We start from the raw sequence: 14,465 nt of genomic DNA, 5'->3' as shown, positions 1-14,465 counted from the left end.
AAACAAATGTAGTATCAGTAAGCACTTGAGGGATCACCATCTAATGGAACTATTGCATAAGTCATTTAATATGATTATATTGTGCCATTATGATAGTATACATAGTGTCAGGTTAACACTGGATTCCTCAATTCTAATTCTTCAATCAGATTTTAAATTATTTTTTGATCTCTTACAAACAGAAGTTTAAGCATTGAGCACTGTACTACTTTGTGGTGAAGACATTCAGGTCATACTTTGTCATCAGGATAAAGTTACTAGTTATGACACTGAAATATCATTTGAAATTTTATCACAGGAAAATGCTGGTCTAAGTGCTAACCTACCATTCAAAATGTAACATTATTATTGTGAGCACTGATTTTACATGTACATTTTAGAAATAAGAGACCCATAGATCTAATAGGAGTTTTCATAATTTATTCAGATAATGTAGGCAAATACTTTTTATTTTGCAAGTAGGCAATCAAAAGTCTCAGATTAAAATACGTGCTAAAAAGGTTAGGGGACAATTGCAAATTTCTTGGAAGGTTGTTGAAATCTGGAATACACTACATGAAGTTGTGAAAACAATGTCTGTGTAAAGTTTCTGCGAACAACTGGACACAACTTCGAAGAATTTGAATTTGTAGGCTTCTGGGGGGAAATCTCTCAAAAAGCTGATGCACACGTGATGAACTGAATGGCTGTCTTCTATGCATAAGGGTCTATGAACATTGCTTGTCACTTCTAAAAATAGAAAATGCTAGAAATGCACAGCAGGCCTATACACTAAGCCACAAGAATGTCAAGTTTTTTTTTTCCTTTTGACTTTGGCAGATGAGCTATTAACATTGCACCTTGTTGGGCTGGATCAGTCATAGAATAGGTATTCTTTCCCTCTCTACCTTCACATAATCAATTGTATTTTGGGGTGTAGCCTGACACTAAACAATTAATTACCACAACATAGAGGAGCAAATTGGGCTATTCAGTCCATCGGGTTTGTTCTGCCATTTAACCAAGGCCGATACATTTCTCAACTCCATTCTCCTTCCTTCTCCCTATAATTCTTGATCCCTCTTACTCATCAAGAACTTATCTGTCTCTGTCTAAATACACTCAATGACTTAGACTTCAAGCAGACATTAGGGTGGTCTGTGCAGTTTTATGATGTAACTGGCACGACGATTAGAAGACTAAATTGTATTTATTTTCTCATAGTGACGTTTACCACATGGTGGTGCTACAGTCTGAAAATATTTTCGTTTAGACCATTGTGGTGATCAGTGTTCTTAGATATAATTTTCTAATTTAATAAATGTTGCACTAACTATTGAATATGTGGAAAGACTAAGTGTAGACAAATTTTATTTAATGCCATATATTTCTTTCAATTGGGTCCTAATGTAACCTTGCATTCATATAATTTGTATTTCACATTACCTTCCGTAGGCAGGAATCTACCTTAAAACACTTTGACCATATTGTGCAAAGCGTTCAAAGTCAAAAATAACTCAAGCCTGTTGCTTTGAACTGTCTATTTTTTTTCTCTCAGCATATATGTTTGGTTAGTTTTTAAGAATCCATTCCTCCCAAGTCTTTTTAAAAACTCTTGTCAGTAATCCAGGATACCTTCACAGATGTCATTCAGTGAGGAAAAAGGAAAATTCTTTTTCATCATGTAAAAAATTCCAAGATATTACACCATATTAAAAACATCAATGTTACACTATTTACTTCTGAACATTTAGGAATAGATAATATGTGACCTTGCTAGATTTGTGTACTTTCCAGGAACAAATGACATTCCACATGTGGGCTTTTAGTGGAGAATTTCCACAGCTTTGATCACTTGTGACATAATGTATTACAATAGAAATGTACATAATAAATGTTAATTTCAATGCAGATTGAAAGAAGAGAAAAAAAGCAAAATCCTGTGCATGTTGGAAATTTGAAACAAACACAATACTGGAGGAACTCAGCAAAGACTGGCTATGTCTGTGGAGAGAGAAATAATTAACGTTTTGCATCTGGTATGATTGTGAAGAAAGGTCCTATCGGATTTCTCCACAATTACTGGCAGACCTGTGCGTTTCTTCAGTATTCTGTTTGTTGAAGGAAGCAGACATGTTTTGAATGGTGAACTATGTAATTTTTTTTAGAATAACCGAAGCAGTGTTACATGTATGTAACTGTTCTTTACCTTCAACATGAGTTCCTTGAATGTGAAATTGGCACTTGTTTTGTGCATGGAGTATTCTTGCTGCTTCACAATGTTGGCTGTGTGCTCACTGGATGAATCTTGTCTGATCCCATATCAGTGCAGGCATTCATAGTGAATGTTTAATGGCAGAAGGTTGAGCATGTGGACACCGATTTAAAGCTTATTTTGAATTTGGCAGTGCTGTTTCCAACTGAGCCTTTTCTGAATCACTGCCTGTTGAGCAGAAGGAAGAGTCTTGCACTAACAGCAGTTAAAAGGATTATCAACTACTTATAGGCTAGTTGCTGTCTAATTACCTCTATATTTTGCTACTATTCTGCAAGTGCTTGATGTTTTCTTGTTGTTTCAAGTTGCACAAACCTATAGGGAGTGGTGTGGCAGGTGCAGAAGGATTTGTTCTTGACTTCAAGGCTTCTGCATGAAACAGTTGCTCCTGGCCGTTTCCCTTGTAACGCAACTTGACTTGCAGAAGCAACTCCTAACGGGGCAAGTTACTATCTGCACAGGCCGTTTGGAGAAATTCTTCTATCTGATCTTCAATGGGGAACAATGTGTGTGACATCTGTGCCTCACTAAGGATGTTGTTGTTGAAGCTGTCCCTACTGCTGCAGCCATTCCTACATCCTCTGAGCAGGGCAATAATCAATTTGCCAGTCAATTTGAAGGCCATTCTGGCTATAAATTATTATGTATCTGACTCCTTCAAGGCTAGAATTGGAGATAATTTACAACAGCTTGCAATTTGATAATGGCTGTTGTGCATGAAAGGTTCCTGAGGCTCTCTGTTTAGAGAGCTGAATGTATTTCTCCCTCACCCAAGACAAGCAGATGGAGAAAGAATAGAGCTTTCCTAGGATTGAGTGTTTCACTTGAGACCAGGGCACCTTTTATATGTGCATGCTGAATGTCAACTTTATCTTAGGCCAGAATCACGCTTTCAATGTCAGGTAGACCTGTAACCATAAACCATGAATTACACAGGCCAATACCTGGGACTAGAGCAATGAACTATAGAAATCTGAAATAGAAACAAAGTTTTGTAGAAACTCAGCAGCATTTGTGGAGAGACAAACACAGTTAATATTTTGGATTTCACTTCTAAATAATTCATATTGAATCCAATGTTAACTCTGCTTTTCTCTCTCTTTTTCCTTCCTCAAATAGTGGAGGCTTCTGGGTAACATGCCTGATGCCTTCAGTGTGTAACCAATTTAATAAAGATGCTGATGTTTGAAACACAGGGCAAAGCCTTAAGGGCCTGAATGGTATGGGCTATCGTAGATTCAGACAAGTCCAGCCAGGCCCATCATGACATCCAGAATGAATGCATTTCATAACCGGCAAAGCAAGATTTTTGCTAAGGAAAATTGTCAGTTGACCGTAAAGACTTCTTTTCAAATGCCTTGCTAATGGCAACTTGACTCATTAATATCCAGCTTACCACGTTACCAAACCTGCCAAATACGCTGGATGTCAGGAAATCTCGATGTTGACACTACATTGTATACTTGATAGATTTGCTCTCCACCTGCTCCAAATGATCTCCATGTTATCTACAACTGACTGTAACTCAGGATCCCCTTCCTCTATGGACATTAGCAGTGCTAGCTGCTCATGACATCCTGACATTGTTAGTGCATTGGAGATATGCTTTTTAGCATCACAGACTTGTAATGAAAGGAACACTGTCAACTAATATTGAAAGGCAGTCACAAGGGCAATTTGCACAGGAGCACACAACTAGCTCACAGATTGTACAAGGCTGTAACTTAGGGCTGAAAATGTGTTGCTGGAAAAGCGCAGCAGGTCAGGCAGCATCCAAGGAACAGGAAATTCGACATTTCGGGCACAAGCCCTTCATCAGGAATGAAGCGCTCATTCCTGATGAAGGGCTTGTGCCCGAAACGTCGAATTTCCTGTTCCTTGGATGCTGCCTGACCTGCTGCGCTTTTCCAGCAACACATTTTCAGCTCTGATCTCCAGCATCAGCAGACCTCACCTTTTCCTCCTGTATCTTAGGGCTGCTTGCTTACTCTACTAGTGCTCATTTACTTTATAAAGGGAGGTGACTGGCTTGGTGGTATCATCTGGATCAGCAGCCCAGTGATGATCATCTGAGGATCCAGGTCCAAATCCTGCTATATCAACTTCTGGAATTTAAATTTATTAAAAATCTGGAGTCGACTGATGACCAGGAATCTATTGTCAATTGTCAGAAAAATACATCTGGTTCACTAATGTCCTTCAGCGAAGGAAACTGACAGTGTTTCCTGGTCTACAAGTGCACCTAGGTCCAGAGCAATGCAGTTGATTCTTAACTGCTCCCTGGGTAATTAGGGCTGTGCAATAAATGTTGGCCTAGCCAGTATCCCATGAATGATTTAAAAACTCCCTATCGCCATGCCTTGCATTGCCATACTTTGTAGTACCAATTAGCTCAATTACCCAACAAGATGGCTTGCTTTGATATGCTTTGTATGGTATGTAAATCTTGTACCCACTCTCATGTGCAGCAAGAAATCAGCTGTATTGTAAAATCTTAGGGGGGAAGTCCTCATCAAAGTCCGTAGAGAATTAGTTCCAATACAGGAAGTCAAAGCTAGCCTCCCATTGGCCACATTTAGGGACCTGACTAACATGGTCTCAGTCACAGGTGCATGCCTCTGCTGTCTGAGGAATGGGTCACAGTCAGTCCTTTTGCTCCATGTAGTCCGGAGGGAGGGTGCGATTGTACTAGCCATGGGTCTGGGCTTGTCTTGTTTTCGGGCCAAGTCAGTTGAGGTGTTTGATCATGGTGAGTGCATTGGGTCTACCTCCGGGAAATGAGGGAAAAGATGGCAATGGGTGGAACAAGTGCAGTTGTTTTCACAATATTGAGCATTAGCAGATAACTGTTTGGCACCTGGACCTGCAGGCTTTGTGGAAGGTGTAGTACAATTGTGAAAGCAGGCAGTAGTTTTGCAAGAGGGATGAATGCCATCGAACATGGCAGGGAAAAGAGTGATGTGGAGTTGAAAGGGGTGTGTGTCCATGTTCAAGAGCACGTGACTTCAAGGAGGAGACCTGTGTATGTCCACACCTGGCATAGTCATTTATCAGGTGGGTATGTGTGGGCTCACATCACCAGGTTGGATGAAGACCTGAATAAGTGTGATACCTATGAGGTTGACGGGGTGAGCTATTCGGAGGGGGATGTGGATGTTCAGGGGCTTATTGCTATCTTCAGGCAGAGGCTGGAAGCTACTAGTAGAGGAGCACTGACTGTTACCTTGCATCATGCTGGAGTTAAAAAGTGCCTAATAGAGAAGTGGTTGTGAGAACACTGGGAGTGGGCGGAGTAAGTGGCTCAGTCTGTAAGGGAGCGGCTATGGCAGACACTAAGCAAGGCCTTTTTAAATGACCGTATATTTGTTACAGACCCATACTGTGTACAGGATGCAGATATGCAATCTGCCTGCTCCTTGGTTATCCTCAGGCCTCTATGTTGCACCTTCCTGCCACAGCCAGTGCTGAACAATTCAGTTATCAATGACAGAGGAAGCTAAACAGTAGGGATGTTAAATGAGGAGGGCAAAAGTGACTGCATTATTCAATGGCATACTGCATGTCACCCTGCTTCCACAAAGTGCAGTAGGCTCTCCGTGTGGACTGAGCCTTGTCTCTGAACCCATAGTGATGCTGGGTGGTATAGCAGTATGTTTTGGGAGAGGTGAGCAAGCATATGAATTTTTGAAGCACAAGCATTTATATGTTATCTGATGGTCATCTATCATCCATGCTGACAAAGAGTCTGCAGTACATTTTCTCCTTCTGCACAATCCCACTGCATTTTAATGTAATCCTGGTTCTTGAAGGGACCCTGCTCAACAGTTGTCCCCTGGAAGTTTGGTGAGGAAACCACTCCTGACAGTTTGCCCACACTATTGAGATGGTGCTAAACCAGGTGGTGACCTCAGAACAAGTTGCCAGGTTCTGATGTCATGGCTTCCTCTGCCAGTCCTCTGAGAAGAGGACTCCTTTACACCACCCAGTCAACCATATTCACATTCTGTCCTTATGTGAATAGAGCAGCTTTACAATTCCAATGCTTGCCTGGATGCACAGTGGCCTTTTACAGACAGTGCATGCACAAGGGACGTTGGCCATTTAATGAATGTCTGCTAAGTGCTGGGTTGATTTGGGCATGGCAAGTAGTAAAATGGTGTTAAGAGTCAGACCTGAAAGTTACCACATGGACACAGTTGATAATGCTGCAAGTTTATTAAGATACAGTGAGAAAACTTGCCAAGCTTTGCAATGAAAATCCCTCCAAAGAACTTCGACGCATTGTTTCAGTCCACCAATGGTCTATACAATGTTTTTTCTGCCTGGAGTCCTATGGAGCTGCCCTGCAATTCTTGACAGTGTGAGTGTTAAGATTTTTGCATCCTCCTCCATACTGAAAAACCTCACTCACAGTGAGGGGATAGCTTTTTCTATCTGTTATACAATAAGTGGCTGAGGAACAAGAGCATAAGGAGAAAGAAGATAGGAGGAAAAAACCTAGACATGCCTGTTATGCTGATGTTGTCCATGAGGATATTATCCAAGTGTCATTAAGGAACCATAGTAAAATGGAAGTTATTGTGAATGAGTGAAACTCTGCTGGTTGGAGGGTTGACTTAAAAGAAGATGATTGTAGTTGTCAGAAGTCAGACATTTCAGCAGGAATTCATCAAAGATGTTATGACATCTCTGCAGCAAATGGGACTTAACCCAGGACTACCAGCACAGAAATAGGAACATTATCGCTGTGCCACTAGAGTCCCTGCAATTCCTCAGGGCAGTGTCCTAGGCCCATCTGTCTTCAATTGCTTCATCATTGACCTTTTCTCCACCATAAGGACAGAAATGATTGCATAGTGTTCAGCATAATTTGCGTCTCCTCAGAAATTGAAGCAGCTTAGGTCGAAATGGAGGAAGATCTGGACAATATCCAGGTTTGGCCTGACACTTAGGAGAAAGCGAAGGTTGCAGATGCTGAAGAGTCGGGGTCAGAAAGGGTGGCGCTGGAAAAGCACAGCAGGTCAGGCAGCATCCAAGGAGCAGAAGCGTATATGTTTCAGGCATAAGCCCTTCATCAGAATGCCTGAAATGTTGACTCTCTTGTTCCTCAGATGCTGTCTGATCGGTGCTTTTCCAGCGCCACCCTTTTAAACTTTAGCCTGACAATTGGCAAGTATTATTCATGCTTCACAAGTGTGAGACAATGACCATCTGTCCTTTTGAAGAAAGGTTGGGAAACTGGGCCTGTATTCACTGGTATTTCGAAAAATGAAGAATGATCTACTTGAAGATTGTTTCTGCTGGTTAAGCAGTCTAGAACCAAGGGTCACAATTTAAAAATAAAGGAGATGCCATTTAGGACTAAGATGAAGAGAATTGTTTTTATTCAAAGGATGATGAACCTTAGGAATACCCCAAGGATATGGAAGCTCAGTCTTTTAAGTATATTTGAAGTAGAGGTTGATAAATTTTGATTATTAATGGTGTAAAGTGTTTAGAGGGGAGTGTGGGTAAAAGGCATTGAAATGTTCCATCAGCTGTGATTGTATTAAATGGCAGAGCATGTTTGATGGGCTGAATGACCTACTCCTGTTCCATGTTGCAGTGTTCCAATGTCCAACAAGCGAGAAACTAATCATTGCTCCTTAAAATTCAATGGCACTTACATCACTGAATCTACTGTTATCAACATCCTGGGATGGTTATCATTGATCAGAAACTGAACTGGACTATCCATATAAAGACTGTGGCTACAAGAGCAGATCAGAAGCTAGTAATCCTGCTGTGTGTAACTCACCTTGATGACTCTTCAAAGACAGTCTACAATCTACAAGGCACAAACCAGGAGTGTGATGGAATACTCCCCATATGCCAGATTGAATGCAGCTCTAACAACACTCAGGAAGCTTGACATCATTCAGGCAAATCAGTCTAATTGATTGGCCACACATCCACAGATACTCAGTTCCCCTAACACCGACACACACTGTCAGCAGTGTGTGCCATGACAAGAAGCTTTGCAAATATTCTCCAATCCTCCATAGACAGTGTTCTCCAAACCCACCACCTCTATATCATCTAGAAGGACAAGGGCAGGAGAAATAGGAACACCACCAACTGCAAGTGTTCCATTCGCCATACATTCTTTCAGTGTCACTGAATCCAAATTATGGAACTCCCTTCTTAATAGTATTGTGACTGTTCAGGGAAGAAACTCATCACCACCTCCTCAAAGACAAGTCGGGATAAGCAATAAGTGCTGTCCCATCCAATAAAGCTCATATCCCTGAATGAATAAAAAAGGCCTTTTACAATTTCCTTTGCATACTGTTGACAGTCATGATGACAACAATCTGCATTTACATAGAATAAGCAGACCTTCCATGACAGCAGTCTGAATTGCAACACTGATGGTCGCTATTGATGCTGCAATGTTAGTTCCAGTATTAAAAGTCAGACACTGTAGCATCGATGGATTCACAATTGGGTGAACATAATCGGCCAAATTTGCACATAGGAAAGGACTGGCTACAAGCTTGGCAATAAACTGAGATCCATGACAAGTTGGCCCACATCTCTTCCATGTCTGTTGGCATTAAACATGAACTTTCTGGCAGACTTCCTAAAATACCAAACATATTGATGTGCATATGCATCATCTGCCTTCAAGCCTTCCCCATCAAATGTCTGATCAGAGTTCTCTACAGTCAAACCTTTGTGTCACCTTGCTCTCAAGCAGGCTGGCATTTATGCTATCCTTGTGCCCTGGTTGCAATGCACTTGAACCTGATGTCTCACCATATGTAGACCTTGCCTCCATGTTATCTTCTAAATTGTATCTCAGGATCAGTATCTGATTTGGAAACTGGAAGTGTGAAGTTCAGTGATGGAGTATTTTAATTATCATTGTCTTTGCTATTTCTCCATTGGTTCACCATGATGCCTTTCTTTTGATGTTGGAAAGAAGAAAAGGTAAGGTTGTGATATGGGGTGGGGGGTGGTAGAGAAGAGGTGCGCGCTAAAACCACTTGCATCTTGGCAGTTAGAAGAGATTGTAGGATGACAAGAGAATGGGCTGTGAAAAGAAAGGTTTGGTATGAGGATACCACCATCTCAGATCATCCACCTGATGCAGGCCATGACCTTGCCAATGGACATGCCAATAGTGACCAGCACTATCTCCTTCATGGGCATGTGCTTATTTCCCTGCAGGTGGCCCATGTTGCCATCTCCTGCAAGAAAAAGTCTGTGTTGTGCAATAGGTTTGGTTGAGTTGGCTGCCATAGTTGAATAGCTAGCAGTGTGGCAACATTTAAAGTGTGAGTGTGAACTTTACAGCAGTGCTAAGTTTGTGCTGTGCAATAAAACAAATGAATGCTGGAGATCGTTTTGAGTGTGATGATTTGAGCATTAGTTGGTGTTACTAATGCACATAAGATATGGCATTTGACAAGCACTCGTTGACCGAGAACATTCAACTTGAGATCATTGACCTCCTTGCATTTCTGCATCCAATTTTTTGGAGCTTGATACCTGGCGTTCATCTCTACAACTATCTGCTAACATTTGCTTTTTCAGCTTGTGCTTGGAGGGTCTCCTAAACCCCTGTGGCTACAAAGCATTTCTCCTTTGCTCCTCTACTAAAGGCCTCCAATGCAACATCTGAAATCTTTGAAGTCATCCTTCACTACTTCATAGGTCAGACTCACTTTCAGCTCAACTGTCAGTGCTTCTGCCACCTTAAGCCCTGCGTACTAGCTTTCAACAGTGCAGGCTGACTTTAGTTGGTGTGAGCATCCTAAGATTTTGAGTGACCAGCTGAATACTGTGATTAATACCTGCTGTATTGCAATCAACAGGCATAGGTTAATTTTACATTGCAATTCTTGCATCTGTTTTCAGAGGCTATCAAATGTAACTGGTATTAACTTTGTTCTTTAAATAATCTTTGTTAATTTGAAGATTGCACTAAATTGAAATGTTAGTTCCTGTGTTTAGCAAGTGCTCATAAGAAGAGCCCTCTACATAGGACCCAGCCATTCAGACACCTGTGGTTTAGTTGTGGTTGCATGTTGAAACTTAGTAACGGGCATGCATGAAAGTAACCTTGAATGGTTTTAAAGCTGCAAAATATTGTTCTTCATCTGTCCTACAAAGTAATTAAGATAAAAGGAGTGCCTGCCTAAAAGTTCTTTTGTGGTTTTTGCTGTATTCTGCAGACTTTTGAGACAAAATAATCCACATTAAAACAGTGCGGAAATCTCATTACCTGATGACACTTATCAAGGAGCATGGGAAGATTAAACAGTTGAATTCATTGTCAGAACTAAAAAAAATTGTTTTATTTCAGAGATTGTTGTAACTGCTGAAGATAGGCAACAACAACTGAAATTTGCACTGGCTGGTATTCTGCTTAGCAGTGTTAGCAATGAATGATCATGCTTGGTATTTATTAAAGTTATAGCTATCATATTATGTAACATGGTTCTGTCGACAGAACACCTTTGATCTGTGTGAACAGGGCAAGCAACAAATGAGAGTGAAGGATCCTTACAAAGGCTCATGGAGTCTTAACCAGGCAATATATTAGAATATTAAATTCAATGTAAATGCATGTACAAAAAAATTAAATATAAAGAGGAAATAATGAATGAATGATTTATTATTGTCATTTGTGTTTTACAGTCAATGGTACAGTAAAATACAGTAAAAAGCTTTAACTCTTGTCACTATCTGGCGCCATTTTGAATAGGTCAAGAATAAAAAGAGTACACGGATATAACTGAAAGAGAGTCCTCCACACCTCACCTGCACTGGCCCAACTCATGTAGGAGTTGCCACTCATTAGGTGCTATCTCTTCACCGTTGGGCCCACCTTGCCACCACCAAGTCCCGTGCTGAATCCACACTCACCCCGAAACCGGGGCACCCCGCTCTGCTGCTGCCTCTATGATGCCAGAAGTCCCCAGAAAAAGTGAAAGTGGTTTATAGCTCCTTGAAAGTGGAGTTGCAGGTAGATAGGATAGTGAAGAAGGCGTTTGGTATGCTTTCTTTTATTGGTCAGAGTGTTGAGTACAGGAGTTGGGAGGTCATGTTACGAATGTACAGGACATTGGTTAGGTTACTGTTAGAATATTGCATGCAATTCTGGTCTCCTTCCTCTTGGAAAGACGTCGTGAAACTTGAAAGGGTTCAGAAAAAATTTGCAAGGATGTTGCCAGGGTTGGAGGATTTGAGCGAGAGGGAGAGGCTGAACAGGCTGGGGCTGTTTTCCCTGGAGAGTCGGTGGCTGAGGGGTGACCTTATAGAGGTTTACAAAATCATGAGGGGCATGGATAGGATAAATAAACAAAGTATTTTCCCTGAGGTCGGGGAGTACAGAACTAGAGGGAGAGTGGAAAGATATAAAAGAGACCTAAGGGGCAGCTTTTTCACACAGAGGGTGATACGTGTATGGAATGAGCTGCCAGTGGATGTGGTGGAGGCTGGTACAACTGCAACATTGAAAAGGCATTTGGCAGGTGTGACTAGATTGGGTTGGAATATCTGGTCGACATAGACGGGTTGGACCGAAGGGTCTGTTTCCATGCTGTACATCTCTATGATTCTATGACTCTAAAAGAGAAGTAAGACAAAAAAGCAAGCAAAAGTAGGTGAGCCTTGGGCAACAACCCGCGTGCAACCCTGCTACTCTGCCACCAACCTGATAGTATTGGATCTAAGAGAAAGAAATGAATGAGGCAAAGAAAGATTTTTGAAACTTTTGTTTCAAAGGTCTCCAACAATAATTCAAATCTGAAGGAATGAGTTTCCATAATTTCTGAAATTATTTTTCAGTGTTTGAGAAGTATTTGTGAAGCAGTTAAGACTTATTGGCACGATAGTTCAGTGGGTAGCACTGCTATATTTGGTGCTAAGGAACCAGGTTCAACTCCACCCTTGGGCAACTGCGAGTATGGAGTTTGCACATTCTCCCTTTATCTGCATGGGCCTCCTCCAGGTAATCCAGTTTCCTCCCATAGTCCAAGGCAGTCCATGTTGGGCAGATTGGCCATGCTAATCTGCCTGTAGTGACTAGGGATTTGCATATTTGGTGGATTAGCCATTGGAAATGCAGGGTTACAGGAGTGGGCTGGGTCTAGGCGGGATGCTGTTTGGAGAATTGTGTGGATTTGCTGAGCCAAATGGCCTGCCACCACACTTTGGGATTCTATAAACTCCACTACTGCACCACTTAAATGGACAAATCCTAATGTTTCTGGCATATTTAATGAGTACTACAACTTGACATGCTTCAAGAGTTTGAAAGCTGAATCACCTTGCAAAATATCAGTGTAGTGGAACTTGTGAAATGGCCAGGTAATTTCCTCAATTCCATGTTAACTGAAAATGTAGGCATTGGATGTTGCTCTCCAATTTACTATTAAATAAATTGTCTCACCATTATTCCTCTTGCAAATTCCAGGCCAATATGTATTTCATACAGAAAATAATCCAAGGTGCTTCATAGAAATATGATCAAAATAAAATCAAATGTTTTACTGTTCAATGAGTTTTAGAGTTGTGATGGAGAAGGATTCAAAAGAACCTTAAAAAAGAATCAAAATAAGCAGGAAAGACCATCTCACAACCCATCATTAATGTACATCCTTTAAATAACTCTATTTCTAGACTAAATTAATTCTTCTCCCCCTTGTTCGTTCATCTGCGGGTATTCAATCCAGAACACATGCTTTCTGGTATTGTACCTTTTTGACTGTTATTCATGGTTGAGCATTAAACTCATCAATATACTATCACTGGTTACATCACAGCCAAAGCTCTTTCTATTCTCAACTAATGGCTTTGCTTACATATTCCCACAAGGATCCCTTCCCTAAGGGTACTGAGACTGTTTCTTGTACTTATGCCATCACACAGCTGAGACCTTTTTACAGATTGGGATTTAACCTTGAATAGTTCAGATCTATATAGTTATTTGGTAAACATTGAGCCACCAGTGGTGATTAGACTGATCATTCCCAAGGACTGAATTTTCTATGCCATGTATTATTTTCTGAGCCTCCACAATCTAATTATTTGCTGTCAGAATAACAACAAAAGAAATAAGTGAATGATTAATTATAGCGATCAAAATGTTGCTCTCTGCTATTAGATTCACAAAATTGTCTCTTGCTGTCTGGTTCAACTTGAAATTGTGTGACCTGCTGTTCTTGCATAATAGACACAACTGAACTTACAGCAGAAAGTTAGAAGTAGTTTGATATGGCATAGGGATCCTGCTTTGGTCTGTGATTGGTACGAGGTAATGATGTTCAGTTGAAGAGCTGATGCAGGCATGACAGGCAGAATGGTCTCTCCTCCCATGCCGCAATAATCCTATGATTCTGTGCATAGGTAGAAAGTGATGACTGCAAATGCTGGAGGTCAGAGTTGAGAGTGTAGTGCTGAAAAAGCACAGAAGGTCAGGCAGCATCTGAAGAGCAGGCAAATTGACATTTTGGGCATAGCCCTTCATCAGGAGTGAGGTTTGTGGGTTATGGAGCTGAGAGATAAATGGGAAGAAGCTGGGGCTTCGGAGGAGCAAGGTGAGGGAGAAGGTGATAGGTCGGACAGGAGGGTGGAGCGGATGGATGGGAAAGGTGATGGACAGGTCAGGAGGGCGCTGCCGAGTTGGAAGCTTGGGACTGGGATAATGTGGGGGAAGGAGAAATGAGGAAACTTTTGAAATCCACATTGATCCCGTGTGTTTGCAGGGTCCCAAGGCGGAATATGAGGCGTTCTTCCTCCAGGCATTGGGTGGTAAGGGTTTGGCGATGGAGAAGGCCCAGAGCCTGCATGTCCTTGAAGTGTTCAGCCAGGGGGCGGTGGAGTTAGTTGGTGTGAGTATCCCAGAGATGTTCTCTGAAACATTTTGTCAGGAGGCGTCCTGTCTCCCTGATGTGGAGGAGACCACATCGGGTGCAAGGGATACAGTAGACGACATTGGTAGAGGTACTGGTAAATTCTGATGGATTTGGAAGGATCCTTTGGGGCCTTGGACGGAGGTGAGGGGAGTGGTGTGGGCACAGGTTTTGCACTTCTTGCGGTGGCAGGGGAAGATGTTGGAAGTGTTGTGTGAGCTGACAGGGGGTGGGTGGAGCGTGGACCTGAAGAGGGAGTCGCGAAGAGAATGGTCTCTCCAGAATGCTGAAATGGAGTGGAGAGGGAT

This window comes from Hemiscyllium ocellatum, chromosome 6, assembly GCF_020745735.1.
Source record: "Hemiscyllium ocellatum isolate sHemOce1 chromosome 6, sHemOce1.pat.X.cur, whole genome shotgun sequence".
NCBI lineage: Eukaryota > Metazoa > Chordata > Chondrichthyes > Orectolobiformes > Hemiscylliidae > Hemiscyllium > Hemiscyllium ocellatum.
The sequence above is the reverse complement of the archived record's forward strand: the minus strand, read 5'-3'. Positions refer to the sequence as shown.